The sequence below is a fragment of the Lissotriton vulgaris genome, chromosome 6 (assembly GCF_964263255.1).
Source record: "Lissotriton vulgaris chromosome 6, aLisVul1.2, whole genome shotgun sequence".
Taxonomy (NCBI): domain Eukaryota; kingdom Metazoa; phylum Chordata; class Amphibia; order Caudata; family Salamandridae; genus Lissotriton; species Lissotriton vulgaris.
The window spans coordinates 290,084,759-290,102,748 of record NC_141694.1 but is presented as its reverse complement, the minus strand read 5'-3'; positions in this window follow the sequence as shown (position 1 = coordinate 290,102,748).

Sequence of the window (17,990 nt, the reverse complement as noted above, 5' to 3'; positions counted from 1 at the left end):
TGAACCCAGTTCTTTTTGCCGACTACTCTAACAGCGGTTCTAGTAACCAGAAGGACTAAATAAGGACCAGTCCATCTAGGTTCCAAATTCTTGGTACGCTGAAAGTTCTTGATGAGGACGTATTGACCAGGTTGGATTGAATGTCCTGGATCTGTAGTAGCTGTCGGCAAACTGTCATGGACCTGTTGGTGGAGAACACGTAATTTAGCAGTTAAGTCATGTAAGTAATCATCCAACATAGGGTACTCAATACTGCTGTATTCTTTAGGACGAGGCACACCCCAAACATTTGCTGGATGACCAAAAACTATTTCGTATGGGCTAAGTCCCACACGAGAATGCACTGTTGTCCTTGTTGATAAAAGAGCCAACGGCAAGGCATCCGGCCATGTAAGACCAGTGCTCGCTTGTACCTTAGCTAATTTCAGCTTCAAGGTACCATTGTAACATTCAACAAGTCCAGCAGACTGGGGGTGATTCGCTGCATGGAACTTCTGATTTATTCCCGAACCAGAACACACTTTCTTCATGATTTGACCCACAAATTCATTCCCATTGTCCGACCATACAATTCTGGGCAAACCATACCTAGGGAAATATTCTTTGAGCAAAACCTTGGCTGTAGACAAGGCAGTATTATCCTTTAGGGGGTAGGCCTCTATCCACCTGGAAAAGGCACAAACAACCACAAGGACATACTTCAAATTATTGCATCTCTCCATGTGAATGTAGTCTAACTGTATCACTTCAAACGGATACGTTGGAGGAGCAAAATGACCAGCTAGAGTTGGAGTTCCCTTACCAGAATTATACTTCAGAGAAATCATACAATGTTTCACCACGTTCTCTGCACATTTCGGAATTCCAGCATTCTGCCAAACTGGAGCGAACAACTTGCATATTCCCTTCGAACTTATGTGAGCCATTCCATGAGCCATTTTGACCAGTGGGAGCACATACGCATCAGGCAACAACCATCGCTGGTGTTCTGACAACTCAACCCAACAACCTGTAGGATCCAACATACCCGTAGTCTCTCTCCACGTATTTACTTCCTTCTCTGTAGCTTCAGCCTGAATCATTTTCACACTTTCTATTGTGTCTTCACACATTCCACCAGCCATAACCCAATTAGCTGGGCCTGCAACATACAGATGGCTCATCATGTCTTTCTCTGTTTGCTTCGCAACTTCATCCACAAACGCATTCCCTCGACCAACATCGTCCACAACTTTCTTATGCGCACTACCCTTCACAATTGCAGTCTGCTTTGGAAGAGTGAGAGATTCCAAAAGTTCATTCACCAACTGCCCATGCTGTATTTTTGTCCCCCATGCGAAGTAAGGAACCCACGCTCTCTCCACAAATGCCCAAAACTATGGGCAACACCAAACGCATACTGGCTATCGGTGTAAACATTCACTCGCTTTCCTTCTGACAACACGCATGCCCAGTCAATGCAATCAACTCTGCTGCTTGCGCAGAATTCTGTGGTATGCGTGCTGTGTCAACAACTGTATGTAAGGTTGTGATAGCATACGCTGCAGTCGTCTCACCATTTGGAAGCTTAAAACACGAACCATCTACCCACAGCTTACCATCAACATCCGTAAGGGGAGTATCCCTTAGGTCAACTCTAGCTTTCGTTTCTTCCTCTGTACAAAGAAAACAATCATGCTGTTCCTCAGGATCCTTCTCTGTAGAGATCGGTAACAACGTAGCTGGATTCAACACATTGCATCTTTTGATGTGCACATGACTAGCCAACAATGTCAACTCGTAACCTGACAGACGTGCACTAGTAAGGTGCTGTGTCTTAGTCCTGTTTAATAAGTTATCCACTGCATGTGGGACCATCACAATTAACATATTATCCAATACCAAACCAGCAGACTGTCGGATAGAGACAGACGCTGCAGCTGTAGCTCTCAGACAACTCGGCAAAGCCTTAGCAACTAGGTCTAACGTCACTGAAAAAAACGTACATGGACGCTGTTTGGCCCCAAATGGTTGTGTCAACACTGACAACGCACAACCTTCTCTCTCGTGCATGAACAACGTGAAAGGCTTACTATAGTCTGGGGTACCCAACACAGGAGCCAAACACAATGCATCGCGTAGTTCAGAAAAACTTTTCTGACATTCGTCAGACCAAGGAAGAGGATGCTTTCAGAGTCAATGCTAACAGAGGTTTCGCCAACAGTGAAAAATTGGGAATCCACTGTCTACAATACAATGTAATACCTAAAAAGGCACGCACTTCTCTCTGTGTGGATGGCACACTCATTTGCGCAATTGCTTGAATTCCTTCTGGGGTCAATCTGCTTCCCTCCTTCGACAAGAGATGACCTAAGTAGGTCACTTCTTGGCAGCAATATTGCAACTTTGAAGGTGACACTTTATGATGAAGGTCAGACAAATACCACAACAATGAAAGAGTAGCCTCTTTACAAATCTTTTCATCATCAGCGGTAATCAACAAATCATCGACGTACTGAATAAGAGTAGCACCAACAGGTAACACAAAACCGTCAAGCTGAGTTTTCAACGCTTGACTATAGATGGAGGGACTTTCACAATAACCTTGTAGAGCTCTCTTAAACCGGAAGCTTCGGCCTCCTAATGAGAAGCCAAAAATATCCCTGCTCTCCTCAGCAATAGGAATACTGAAGAAAGCATTCTTCAAATCGATAATAGAAAACCAAGCTGCCGAATCAGGAATCAAAGTCAACAAAGCAGTGATATCAGGCACCAAAGGTAACTGTGGCACGACAATCTTGTTGACTTCTCGAAGGTCGATCACAAACCGGTACACAGGTGGCTGAGAAGCATCAGTACGTTTAAGGACAGGCAAAACAGGGCTGTTACAAACATTACCTCTCGTTTCCTCAACTACACCCTTCTCAACCAGATCGTAGACAATCGCTAAAAGAGCTCTCTCACCATCGCTCGAGATCTTGTATTGTGGAATACGAGGCAGCCTAGCATTCGACTTAAGGGTAACAACATACGGAGGAATCAGCAAAAAACCCAACATCATTTGGACCTGTAGCCCAAAGTGCAACAGGAAGCGAACGCAATTCCAGTGGCAGACAATCCTTAGACAAATACATTGGAGAAATCACTTTCTTACCGAGGGTAAGTTGTACTCCTGAAGGAAAACAATGCAATGTTGCATACAATCTTTTCAGCAAGTCCAAACCCAACAGATTCTCACCACAACCAGTCGTTAGAATAAGTGGAGCTTCCAATTCACAAGGACCAATAGAAAGGGACAAAGGACTAGAAACCGGGTTACGAACTGGGGCGCTTGAAAATCCTATTGAAACATTGGTCAAGCCAGTAAAAGGTGCGCCAGGAAGTTTAGAGTACATAATAGAACTCTTCATCGCACTAGTATCCAAAAGAAAAGGTTCTACCACACCTGATGTACTCACATAAGGTCCACTCTGGTCTACTGGAACTGACACTACTCCCTCACTTTGTCCTTGGCTGTCCTAGTGATCATTATAACCAGAACTCTCACCTTCGACATAGTAATCCTCAACATAATACTGGGCAGACTGACCACTCGGAACATTCTGTCTGACAAAATAATTCGCAGAATTCTGTAGGGAAGAGGAACGCTCATTCTGGGGGATCACACCACGTCCCCTACCCCTAGGTGCTTGCTGAAAACTACCACGACCTCTCTGACCAGATACACCATTTGCACGCTGTAGCAAAGCCGGGCAACCATTCTTATAGTGCCCTTCCTCTCTGCAATAAGCACACTGATTATGGCCAGGAAAGTATCGCGGAGCATAGGGCTCAGGCTTCTGTAACAATCTCTGAAATTGTGGAGGTTGCTGAAACTAAGGCTGATTCTGACGAGGCAGATAAGCTTGCTGCAAAAGAACTTTCGTCTTTAACTCTTTCGTTTTCTTCTCTACTTTATCCTTCTCATATTTATCCCTATTCTCGTAATATTGTGCAGTAGCCATTATCTGGGCCAACGAAGAAACAGCCCATGAACTCTCAGAGTCCTTTAACTTATTAGAAAGTTCGGGAAGCAAATTAAAGACAAATTTATCCACAAACAACCTTTGACCACCTTCCGTACTCATATCCTGACCACTATGATCAATAAACGTCTCTTCAAACCTAGTGAAGAAATCAGATACACTCTCGTCTTTCTTCTGCTTACATGCTGCTAACTAATCCCAATTCACTCGTAAAGCGGGCATCATCGTTTTCATCAAATGAATAATTCTACCTGGTAATTCTGAAACTAAAGGTTCAGGTTTAGCACCTCCCTCCTGTCTACCATCAGCAGCAACAATATTTGCCCAGGTATCACCTAATTCAGCAGCATGATTCTCATGACGAATCTTCGCCCACAAAGTTTGAGGGACTACATTACCCATCAACATATCGATGTCAGCTAAATTCATAATACACGCTTCAACTGTCTGGGACAACTCCTTGTAATAACCAGCAGGATTCTTACGAGGGTCAGGTAAGGTCTGCTTAAGAGCCAAGACCTCTGCTCTCTTCCAAGGGACATGTCCCATACTCGCTGAAAATGAGCCGGAGCGGCAACGATACCCTGATTTACATTAGCCTGAACTGCTTCTTTCCATACAGGAGGAAATTCTCTCATAGGGTACTGTTTCACTTTCCTCCTAACAGAGGAATCAGGTTCATACAATGTCTGAGGCGAAAGCCTAGATCTGAAAGCAATAATTGTCTCTACAGCATCTGTAACATCAGATTCCACTATCATCCCTTTAGCAAACTCTGACTGAACATCAAGCACATCCTGCGGAATCGGACCCAACTCATTATCTTCCCATTCCTGATGCAGAAAAGAGCACATTACATCAAAAACATACCTTTGCCTAGACGGTTCCCACTGAAAGAAAACATCCATAACTGCTGGCAAATCATACCTCGGAGCATTTAAAATCCACCTACGAGCCAACAAATCCAACACTGTCCGTTCTTCAGAACTAGGAAGCTGACTACGACTCTGCCTACGTTCGGAAACAGGGGTCATATTCAGTGACCCAAACAATGGTGACAACAGATTAACAACAGTCTTGGTCATTCGTTTTTGAGCAGAAGGGGAAGAAGTAGACATAAGAACAGGAGAATAAGTATTCTGAGGCAAAGAAGGTGTAGGGTCAAGAACAGTAGAAGTCGAAGACGCAGAAGCAGAAGGCAAAAGAGTTTGAGGCAAAGCTGATAGCAAGGCTGGCGACCCTAGAATGGGTTGCGCAGCAGGCGACAAAGCCATCTGTGGAGCACCGGGTGGCTGAACAACAGCAGGAGGTTGAACAACAAAGGGTGGAACAACCGGGGGTAATGGAGGCACAGTAGCACCCTGCACATAGGGAGGTGGCAATCTCAGTAAATGAGAGATCAAAGGATCTTTTTCAAGGTCTTCATTCACTTTTGGAGGAGAAGCAGGCAAGGCCGGATAACATTTATCTATGGCCATACAACGCTGCCTATCGGAGACTTCATTCACACGCTCTTCTCCATCTTCCTTAAACTGCCTAGCAGCTTGTAATACTGACATATTCTTATCTTTCCTATCTCTTTTTGCTTGTTTAATTTCTCTCTGTTTGGCTTCCTTTCGCCAAAGGCGGAAAGAGTCAAACATTGCCGGCCGGGCTTTCTTCTTGAACAGCACAACTTCTAGGTTATCTAAAATATTTGATTCGAAACTACCATATTGGGGCCATCGTAAAACACCATCATTTTTAGTATAGCGGACCCACACTTCATTATAAGTAATAGGACCCACTCCGTGTTTTGAATAGAGCTCATACTTGGGGTGCTAGAGGGTGTCAAAGTGACACCCCTGAACCCTTGCAGGATTCGGTATTTACTGAATTGGTAAATACCGATTCGGTAATGCACATTGATTCCTATGGGCTTCAAGGCCCATAGGAATCAATGGGCATTACCGAATCGGTATTTACCGATTCGGTAAATACCGATTTTTACAGATTCGGTAATTCAATTACCGAATTTACATAAATCTCCCTCCTTCAATTTTACCGATTCATAAATACCGAATCGGTAAAATTCAGTATTTATGAGTCGGTAAAATATACTTACCTACATCTGGCCCCTACTGTTCTTTAACATGGAGGAAAGTAAGCACCAAACTGCGTGACATGCGAGGTATGAGAAAACATGGTGAGAAATATTGCCTTTCAGCTAGAAATGGTATAGTCAATAGCTCTATTGACCTATGGTATAACAATAACATATTTATTTACAGTATTTCTCCATACTGATGCTTCCCCAGTAGGTATTTGAGTGCTTTACATAGAAATAAAATGTGTTATGTTACACTGTGCTATGTTATGCTACCATACAGAGAGAAACAAGAGACAGATGGACAGATGGGGAAAAGAGACAGATAGGGCGGCAGAGAGAGAAACAAAAGACATAGATGGGCGTGAGACGGGAAGAGTGAGACCGAAAACACAGATGGGAGAAATATAGATAGAGATGCGAAGAAACAAGAGATTTTAAGGACAGGGAGCGAGATAGGGCAACATGGGTGGATAGGTAAGGTGAGAGAGCACAAAAGAAGGGAGCAAGAGAGATGAAGAGACAAGGTGAGTGGGTAAGGTGAGAGAACAAGAGAGAAGGAGTGAGAGAGATGAAGAGACAAGGTGAGTGGGTAAGGTGAGAGAGCAAGAGGAAATGGAGCGAGAGAGATGAAGAGAAGGTCAGTGGGTAAGGTAAGAGAGCAAGAGAGAAGGGAGCGAGAGATGAAGAGACAAGGTGAGTGGGTAAGGTGAGAAAGCAAGAGAAGGGGAGAGAGAGAGGAGACAAGGTAGGTGGGCAAGGAGGGAGAGAAAGAGAGAAGGAGGGAGAGAAAGATGGGGTGACTTGGGTGAAGGTTTAAGACGAGGGGGCAAGAGAGAGAGAGCGGGAGAGAAATAAGACAACGGGGTGGGTAATATGGGAAACATCCTTTACAACAAAACCATTACATTGCACTACAATTACAACGCAGTCATTACATTGCAACATCCTTTACAACGCATGTCACTACAATGCAGGCATCACAACACATGACACTACATCGCATGACACTACAAGGCAGGCATTACAACGCATACCATTACAATGCATAGTACCCCTACACTATCCAAAACTTACCCTACTGTTGCACCCCCTGGAGTTAGAATAGTAATTTTGACCATTATACTATCCAATACTTACCTTAAATGCAATGTAATGCTATGCGTTGTAATGGTATGCATTGTAAATGTATAATGCGATGTAATGGAATGCGTTGTAAAGGTAGTTTCTAAAAATGCTATGTAGTGTCATGCGATGTAATGGAGTGCATTGTTAAGGTAGTTGCGATGTAAAAATTGCATTGTAAAGGCATGGGTTGTAAATGTATGCGTTGTAACGTCATACATTGGGTAAGATTCAAGATAAATAGAGAAGGAGGGAGAGAGATATTGCACAACAAGGGTGGGTGAATAAGATAAGAGAGATGGAGAAAGGGCAAGAGTTAGGTGAAAAGATAAGGGCAGGGTAAGGTGAGAGAGACAGAAAGAGGGGAGAGAGAGATGATGAAACAAGGAATAGGGAAAAGTCAGAGAGGGAGGGAGAGGAGAGCGAGATTGTGAGACATGGGTGGAGTGGTAAATTGAAAGCGGAAGAGGGAGAATGGTAGAGCGAGATTTGGAGAGAAAGAGGCGCTGAGAAAGAGAGCGCGAGGAGGGGAGTGACAATGACCCCCTCTCCTAGCTGGGGAGAAAGATTATATATAACATTAAAAAAGATTAAAATAAGTCAATTTTAATGAAAGAGTGTTATTTCAAAGATCTTAAATACCGCCTGTGTGGACCACCGTTTGAGGCTGAATGATGAAGTAGACAGATGACGGCCTGGTAACGCCCCTGCGACCCCTGGACACATCTGATTCATTTGCATAAATGCAATTAATTTTTAGTAACGGAACACAGGGGCTCAGACATGAATTATGCAATATTGCCAGTGACGTCCTCTTCAAATTGCATTTAATATTGTCCCACATTAAAAGTGTTTTTTTTTTTAGAGCAGGTCAAATAACGTGCCAAGCTGATGAGTCAAAAATGAGCATATTTCTCTCTCTATTCTCGCTACACCGAAATGCATGTCATTCAAATGTAAAGCGATTTACTTAAAAAAGCAAAAAAAAAAGAGGAAGTCCAGGAAAGGGAGCAGGAGTGCAAGGCAGCTAGTTCAACAAACGCCACCGGTGCATGTATATGGCCCCAATAGTTCCCAGCATTTCCTGGTGTGCATACTGCAGTTTCTCTGATTGGAGGACAGTCGTCAATGTCCTCCAATCAGAGAGATCCTTGAGATGCACTGTTCAGAAACCAAAACGACAAGTAAACATTTTGGATTCCTGATCCAGGCAGAAGTGCGATGGGAAGGCGTGACCCCCTTTCCACAACTTAACGCCCCCCCCTGGGGGTTGCGCCCCACAGATTGAAGACCCCTGCCTTACACTGATGTAAGATGAATTCACTCACTTCAATGCGTTGACCAGAATAGCTGTTAACTAGTAAAAGTTGAGTATTTTCTCTCTCACACAGAATACACAATCGTTCCTTCCCTACTGATTACCCCCTCGAGTGGGCGGGCAGTTGTTTATATTACCTTGGGATCCAGACCATTAGAGACATTACTCAGATCTGGCTGGAGAATTATGGAAAGGCTGTCAAGTGGATAAAGGAGCAGGTCCCTGTGTGGACTCGACCACAACTATCTATGGCCAGGCAGGTGGTTATTGCTAAATTGGTGGTGCTGACTAAACTTCTGTACTTGTTTGTAAGCATCTGTACACCTCCTTTTATACACTAAATGCTGGATTACTGACAGAGCTAGTGGTTCCTCGGGAGCAGTACCTTCAATATCCCCATCTTCCAGCAGCAATAACTCTGTAGTAGAAATAACAGAGGTTCGGAGTGGCGAGACAAGAGGAAGGGTTTTAGGGAGGGTACTGTGGGGAGGGAGACCTGGAATGAGATGAGTATCCTCTTATTCCCTTACCTGTTGTAGCAATTGGGTGAGGGTACTTTTGTAGTACACAATTAATGTCACTTAAACAATGTTCAAATGTTCTATTCAAAGAAGCACCCAGAACTGTGAGCAGTAGCTCTGGAGTAGCATATATCAGCACTGGTGATTGGTGTATCTGGGTTAGCAACCATGAACTGTAGGCAAGAATCGCAGTAATAAAGTCCTGTGAAATCCAGACATACAAGAGTAACATGTTACAGTTGCATTGCCCTTGAATTATTACACAACACAACAAATTGCCCTGTTAGTCATGTTAGTCTGTTTACCATCTAGATGCCGCTAGGCTACTCAAAAAGCCTTGTCTTCTTTGTACTACATTTCCTTTACAATACTTGGAGTTCTCTTACAGCTGTCTGTGTACTGTTCAAAATCAAGATACGCTGTCCAGTCTTACTGCTCTGAGGAGTCCGGGACAACAGAAACCAATCTGGATCCTCTGTGATCTGCATTAGTAATTGTGAGCATTTGGCATTGGGCCGGGCCGCTATTTATAGAGCAGCTATACCCAAGATGGTGGCTCGTGAGGTTTTGAAGGACTTGTGTCAGCTGGAGTACGAGGCAGAGTGCTTGAAATGACAGCTAGCAATGAATGTGCAAACATTACAGCATATCTCTGTGCAATGAGCAAGATGGGCTTTACCACTGAATATGTGACATACCATGGTATTCTTCATAAGTACACACTGAACATCAATCAATCAACCAAGGGTGTGTTAAGAGCAAATACTTACCCGAAAGGGTCTCAATGCACTGAAGGCAGCACAGCTCCTGGATTTTCATGTTGATTCGTCGAAGAGCCATGTCGTGAGATCCTTCAAAAACATGGAGAGTTTTGGTGTCTGTCGGAGGTGGAGCGGGAGGGTGTTCCATTCCTTGGTCAAGAGGAAGGAGAAGAAACGACCTCTTGTTTTGGTCTTCTTGATGCACAGCACTGTAACAAGGGCAGAGCAGAGGGATCGTCGGGGTGCGTGGAACAAGATGCGGAGGTTCAGGTAGGCAGGTCCGGTGTTGTAGAGGGCTTTGTGGGCCTGGGTGAGAAACTTGAAGGTGATTCTCTTCTTGACGTGAGCCAGAGTAGTGTCCGCAGGTGTTGGGTGATGTGGCAGTGGCGCTGTAGGTTGAAGACCAGTCTGGAGGAGGCGTTATGGACATTCTGGAGTTTTCGGGGGTGGGTTTGTCGATTCTGGCATAGAGAGCTTTGCCGTAGTCCAGTCTGTTGCTGAAGAGGGCGTGGGTGACGGTTTTCCTGTGTTTGAGGGGAATCCAGTTGAGGGATTTTTGTAGGAGACGGAAGATGTGGAAACAAGAGGATGTGACAGCGTTGATTTGGCTTTCCATTTTGATTTAGGAGTATAGGATGATTCCAAGGTTGCGTGCGTGGTCAGTGGGGGACAGTGGGTTACCGAGGGCGGCGGGCCACCAGGTCTCATTCTAGGCATCGGATTTGTCCGTGTTTAATTGTAGGCAGCTGTTCTTCATCCATCTGGTGACTGCGTCCATTCCTTCTTGAAAGTCGTGTTTGGAGATGTTGGATTTGTTTGCTAGGGAGAGGATGAGTTGGGTATCATGTGCATATGATACAATGTTGAGTCTGTGGGGTCTGATGATGGATGCGAGCGGGCCATGTAAATGTTGAACAGGGTGGGGCAGATGGAGGATCTAAGACGAAGGGTGGGAGTCTGATCCACTGCATTCTACTGGAGAGGTATGAGCGGATCCAGTCGAGGGCCTTGTTCCAAATCCCTGCTTCGTGGAGTCTACAGTCTAGGATGCCGTGTGAGACTGTGTCGAAGGCTGCGAGAGGTCCAAGAGGATGAGGGCCACAGTATCTCCTCTGACAAGGAGGGTGCAAATGTCGTCTGTTGCAGCGAGAAGGGCGGTTTCCGTTCTATGGTTTTTCCTGAAACCTGATTGGGAAGGTTTGAGGATGTTGTTTTCGTCTATGAAGGAGGCGAGCAGACTGTTGCCAGCTTTTTCGATTACTTTCGCAAGGTACGGAAGTAGGGAGACCGTGCTGAAGTTCTTGAGGTCGGAGGGGTCAGCTGAGGGTTTTTTCAGGAGAGGGTTGATCTTGGTGTGTTTTCAGTCATTGGGGAGGGAGGGGGTCTCGTAGGAGCGGTTGATGATTGGTCGAAACTCAGGGCGATGATGTCTGTGGCCTAGTGGTAGATGTGGTGGGGGCAGGGGTCCGTGGGGGCCCCAGAGTGGGTTGAATTCATAGTCTTCAGGGTGTCTTCAGAGGTGAGGGTGGTCGAGGTGTCAAGTGTTTGCTGAGTGGTGCAAGGAACGTTGGGTGTAGGTTTCCGGGTGAAGGTTGTCGTTGCCGAAGTTTTCATAGATGATCTTCATTTTGTGATGGAAGAAGGCGCTGAGTCTGTTGCAAAGGTCTTGGGAGGGTGGGATGTTGGTTGTTTCACTGTTGGGTTGGGAAAACATGACATAAGGAGTTCGATAACATTCAAACATCGCACATGATCACTATATCTCCAACATAGAGTCTCTGCACTAACATAGCATCTCTTTTTAGTAAACGTAGAGTATTTACAAATATGAAGGGAATAGAGTTTCGAAGCAAAATATTACATGATCATATTGTGTCACTCAAATGAATAAGCAGTATCCAGCATAATATACATGACCATAGTATCTCTATCACATTGACCCTAGTGTCCCTATCACTTTAACAAGCAGCATTCAGTGCATGTGTCCATGAACACAGTAGTGGTACAGCACCTGGTGAGGACATCACATACAGTATTAGGTAGGAGTCGGGCATGAGCCATGACACTTACACAACATCATGTTTCCTTCCTGCACCAGTGGCTTTTGTGATGTTATTAGTATTTTCTCACACTAGTAGAAATCGATAATCCTTGAGGGGGCCCTCAAACTACTCCCAGGCAATCCCACAGTCCAAACGCTATGGCCTGGTACAGGAAATACGGCACCTGGGCAGTACATCTAATTGTGTCTATTAAAAATTGCAAAGCAAGCATCGCAAAATCATCTGCTATCTCAGCGTACAACATGGGTTTTTCATGAATTTTTACTCACCAACATTCCCTAACAAAATTAACTATTTCATGTCACAATGTTTTTCGTACACTATTCCTATACTCTGTGCACTCTACCCCTTTTCATGAGTGTCAATGCATGCAAAAAAACCAAATCGTTTGATTGCATTCAAATGCAGATTAATATGGAGTCCAGTAAAGATTGCATTAAGCATTTTCACTCTAACATACAGATGTTTAGTGCACACATATAGTATGCACCCTAGAATAGCTAATATAGCAAAAGCAATGAACACATGAACAGCCACATTTAAGGAGTGCAACACAAGATTAGGATTTTTCGTCGCTCCTGGTGCCCAGCCAAGAATGATGCCATACCAGGGAAGGTCTGTAGACTACTGAATATAAGAGGCGTTGTACATGAGTTGCTTGGCATTAATAGTCAAGGTGTGGCTTTTGTATACATAGAAACTGTTTCAGATTTAGTAAAAGCGACCTGTGCATACCGTCTAATAGTATCTAATCTAGGCCACTTAATGGAGAGTGAGACTTCCCATTCAAATGACCCTTGAACTTGCACACCCATTGTAACCGTGGTAAATTTAGTAGGCAGGTATAATTTGTGGGTGCTTATATCAGTTATGTTGGTCATATAATTACCACACATCACTTGCTCTCCTGGGGTTTGCATAATCTGTTAATGATTAATGGGTGATTGGTAATGTAACAAATGGTTTTTGTTCCTACTTGATACAGGTGCATGTCGTTAATGGGATAGGGTAAACAGTCAAACTGTCCCGCTATAATATTCAAACATGGATCTAATGCTCTTCGTGTGTGAGTACATATCCACCCCTTTAGACCAGTCTGTGTATTTTGTACAGTCTTCTGTGTGATTATCCTGATCAATATATACCTTGTCGGTGTGTGGCACCCACTATTCCTTCTCTATTGCTATAGGAAGCAACACACGCCCCCATACCTCTGGAGGTGCTCTACTTCAACTGCTCTGAACCCAGGGCTTGGTCTGACCCTCATAAAGGCTCCAGGACGTCCCAGCCATCAGTGAACAAGTCTGGTACAAGGTTGAAGTTGGTACTTTCCTGCCTTTATTGTTTGATCCATTTCTCCTCTCTTCCATCTCCTCTGCAGGAGGTGCAGAGCATTGTTCTGTACTGGGAGTATTCTTCTCCTCCCGTCTACACTGTAGACCCTTCCATTTACTAGGCAAATAACTGGATGGTGTCCCATCTATTCTTTTTTTTTAAAACATTTTCTATGAAATGCAATAGAATCACAGTACATATTGTCAGGCAAAAAGTACATTTCCAGTACAAAATCATAGATTTTTGGTACATGTAGTTCAATAGCATGCATCGCACCCCATCTTTTTGTATCATTTCTTGTGTTGTTGATACACTCCTCTTTATAATTCTCCTTTCTATCTTGTGGTGGCTCGCAGATATCTCCCCTAAATTTGTTCCAGGCCCCCCAGATTTTACACTTCCGGGGACACCCACGATTAACGAATACTGTTCTTTCGGCTATCATGGCAGCGTCAATGTCTCTGCACCAAAAGGCGAGTGTAGGCACATCTACTGACTCCCATTTTTGTGAAATGTTGCGCTTTGCGACCATAATCCCTAGCGTGGCTCAGTCCTGCACCTGGTGGGTCAAGTCACTGGGCTCCCATACATTCAATAGACATTTTCTGGGCTCTGGTATCAGTGATAATTCGTCCGTCTGAGATATTGTTCTCATTACCTTTGCCCAGTATTCCATAATTTTGGGACATTGCCGTATGGTGTGGACAAAGGTACCTTAATCCCCACAACAGCGCAGGCAGTACGGTGTGATGCTTTGCCTACCTTGTGTAGGTTATGTCTCGTGTAATATGATCGGTGTAGGATTTTTAGTTGCACCAGCCTGAATCGCGAGGGTATACCCACCTCCCGTGTGGAGGCCAACGCCTCCTGCCATTCAGTGTCATCAAGTTCGCCCACGTCATGAGACCATTTTTCCCTGAGGGATCCTTTGGGATGCAGCAGGTTGTTAACCAGTTTCCGGTAGGTAAATAAAGTCGCCTTCTTATGCATGCCTTCCGTCAATGATCTGTCCTCTAGAGAAGATGCCTCCGGGACGTCAGTTCGGGGTCGTAACACCAACGTTAGTGCGTGCTTGATCTGTGTGTATCTAAAAAATTCTGAGGGTGCCAGTTCATATTGCTGCTGAAGACTCTTGAATGTGACAACTTCCCCATTATTCCACATGTCCCCCACCGTGGATATACCTATCGCCTCTCACTTGTCGAAACCCTTACTGTTCCGGAGCTTACCCAGCCGTTTTGTGCCCCAGAGAGGAGTTAATTGGGTTATGACCCCCTGACATTCTAGTTTTGCTTATGCTTTGTGCCACAGGGTAATAGTATGCTTTACGGGCCCTATCAGTGTCGGTGCTGGTCTCCGATTGTAATGAGCAGACAGCATACCAATTTGTACCCACTGTTTTCTGACCAAAATGCCTACCCCAGAGATCCTGATGAGAATTCTGAGTGCGCTACCATCCGGTTTCCCCATCTGTCCATCGCTTTACATGTGGTGCCAGTAAGGTGTGTTTCCTGTAGCAATACTACTGCTGGAGAGCTCCGTTTGATACACTGCAGTACCAGGCCTCTCTTAATTTTGTCTCCAAGGCCGTGTACATTCCACATGAGCATGGTAAGGGGTGTCACCTAAGTCAAGGGGTCCATTGCAGGCGCAGGGCCCTGTGGGTCACATAGCGCCATATCCGGTGGAGTGAGAATGTGGAGCCATAGGTGCAATGCATGTGTTGTGTACCCAGCATGAATAATAAAGGTCCGAGTGCTTTACGTGAAACTAGAATAAAAAACAGATCAAAACAGTGAAACAGTGTTGCCCCCCCACCCTGCCTCCTTGCCAGACGGACTCAGTACTACCCGCCACCTCAACCCAGCAGAGTGCTTAGTCCCAAGTCCCACGAACGTTACTTGCATGTAAGGGGCAGGAAGTCTGAAGAAGATAACAGCCTTCCGCTTCCCAAAGGCTACCTTTACGTATATTTCTGTTACATTCTCCCAGCATTAGCGAGTCCATTTGTGCATCGCTGCGTAGCGTACTAATGTGGTTCAGAACTGTCATACAGTATCTCACTCTTCGTTCTCCTCCTGCTGCAGGCGTTCTCCCTCCACCTCCTGCTCCCGGTCGCTATGGTCTTCTCCTGTCCTATGATGTCACTGGCGTCTGTCCGACCTTCTGGACCCCTCCGCTCGCCTCCACCCTTCTAGGTAGTCGTGGGCCTCCTCAGGTGTCTCAAAAAAACACTTTTTCCTGCTGGCACAACACGTAGCTTTGCTGGGAAAAGCATTGAGTCGGGCAATACTCGGACTCTCAGTTCTTTTTTAACCTCAAGGAAGCTCCTGCGATATGCAGAGGCAGCTGCTGTGTAGTCTAGGAAGAAGGACACCATTGAATTTTGGATCCATAATGGTGGCTCTATCCGTGCAGTCTGTAGTATTGCAACCCTGTCCTGGAAGTTGAAGATGCGGACGTGAACCGGTCGTGGGGGGGGCCTAGGTTTTGGTCATCCTCCTGGCACCCTGTGTGCATGTTCTACAGAGAAGAGAGCCCTCTGGGTTGCAATCTGGTTTTTATAAGGTCCTCCACATACAGGTCCATGGCAGGGACCCCTTCGCTTTCCAGAATGCCGGTAATTCTGACGTTATTGCGACGGGCGCGTCCTTCCTGGTCGTCCAGTTTTGCCGCCATGCGTTTATTTTCTACCTCTAGCTGAGTCATTTTTTTGAGCAGAGTGGTAGTGTCTTTCGTTCATGACTTGGTTACTTGTTCGACTTCCGTAACCCTGGCGGTCATCTTCTGAAAGTCAGCCGGCAGGAATGTAACATCTGCAGAGATCGATCCCACTGTTGACTGGACATTAGTTAGGGCTGACATTATTTCTTCCAACGTTACTTTAGTGGCTCCTTCTGCTTCTGGGGCCTTGTCCAAGGGATCTTTGTGTTGAGGCAATGGGGGAAAGTCTTTACAGTATGCAAATGTATCCAGTTTACCCTGTGAGGTTGTGTGTGGGCCCCAGCCCCCATCCTTGACTGGGCGGCGCAGTATCAATCAGGGATCGCCGGTCTCACACGGCCTGTCAATTTTCCCTCTGCACCACTATCCGCCTCGACGGATCTCTATTTTTCATGGTTGTGGTAGCATGGATGGATACCGCGTTATATATCGTATTCGTGCGCACCACTTTCCCCGTTGTTCAGAGCAGTTCTGGTCACTGGGGGGCAGCGTCCCGCAGGTCTGTGTTAATTTTTGCTGATGGGGCCCTTAGTGCGGTCCCCAGTGACTGCCGGGGCCCAGACTCCTGGCCACTCTCAGTACAGTGTAGGGTCTCGGAGAGGCTGCAGGCCCACAGTTGCAGCAGGGCGTCAAGAGTTCAGGCAGGTGTAGTGGACACCGTTTCACCGATCATCCAGCAGATCGCCGCACCACTCCACGTGCTCCTTACCCCTGTCGTAGTGGGTGCCCCTCACCTCTTATTAATGTCACTCAGGCTGGCCCCTTCCCACTCGATGTCCAGGTTGCAGTCGGGCCGCCAGGCCACGGTCTCAGTAGCAGCCCTCCAGGCAACCTCCACAGTGCTGGTAGCCCAGGGCAGAGTCTCGAGATGGCTCCAGGCAGGGGCTCACAAGGCACCAACCGCGGCACTGGCCGCCCAGGGCAAAGTCTCAGGATGGCTCCGGGATAGGCCCGGCCGTGTTTTCAGATCAGCCTCACTGCCGTCTCCACTTGTGCGTTTCCTCCACCAGTCTCAGTCCTCACTCGGTGGTCTGCTATCTGTATGAATTTGAATTTGAATTTTTGAATTTAAAAGCATTTGTAGAGCGCTCGTGTACTAGGCAGTTTCTTGGCGCTGGGGGGTAACAGTGGTGAAAACAGACAGACAGAGGACGGTGGGCTAGCAGTTGAACGCTTGCTGGAACAAAAGAGTTTTTAGGGCCCTACGGTATTCCATATAGGAGGGCAGGAGTCTTACTGAAGGTGGAAGGGCATTCCAGAAGGTGGGCGCTAGAACTGAAAATTTCTGACCACCTGACCTTTTCTTCCTGAAGCGTGGCACTGCCAGCAAGCCCAGGGAGGAGGAGCGAAGAGCTCTGGATGGGCAATAATTCGCGATGGCAGAATTGATGAAGGCTGGAGCAATGCCAGCTCGGGCTTGAAAGGTGAGGCATCCCAGTTTAAACAGTGCCCGCTGTATAGAGGGGGGCTCTCACCTCGGGCCCGCCACACGGACAGGAACATATCTCGAGCACCCCGGGTCGCCGCCAACTCCTGTGCACCCGCGGCTCTCAGGAACTCCAGGCCGCTTTGCACGTCGGGCGGACCGCTTCGATCGCGGCCCTCTGATGATGGACTCACCTCACAGTCTAGTCCCAGGCATGAGCCTCTGCCACAGTCCACGTCCGCTCCCACACTCTCTACAGCATCCTGAACATCCGACAAAACAGCGGAGTCAGACCGGCATATACCGCTCACTTTTAGCTGTTTACTGGTGCCTTTGGGGTAAAAATTAACGTGCGGAATAATGAGTGAACCTGCACAGGAGTCTGTTTTTTCCTCGGAGCTCCTCTAAGCTGCGGCCATCTTGCGCGACAGCAAGCCACGCCCCCCATCTACTCTTTTCAACTTGTTTTGCACATGCAGGCGAGCTTCTATAGCCTCTTCCCTTTCATCCGCATCCCCTCCGAATTCTGCCACACTTACACCTACCTCATCATCCAAGTCCAACTCATCACTGTCAGAGACTGACACATTCCATGTACTGGGATTCCAATCCTCTTTGCACACCAAT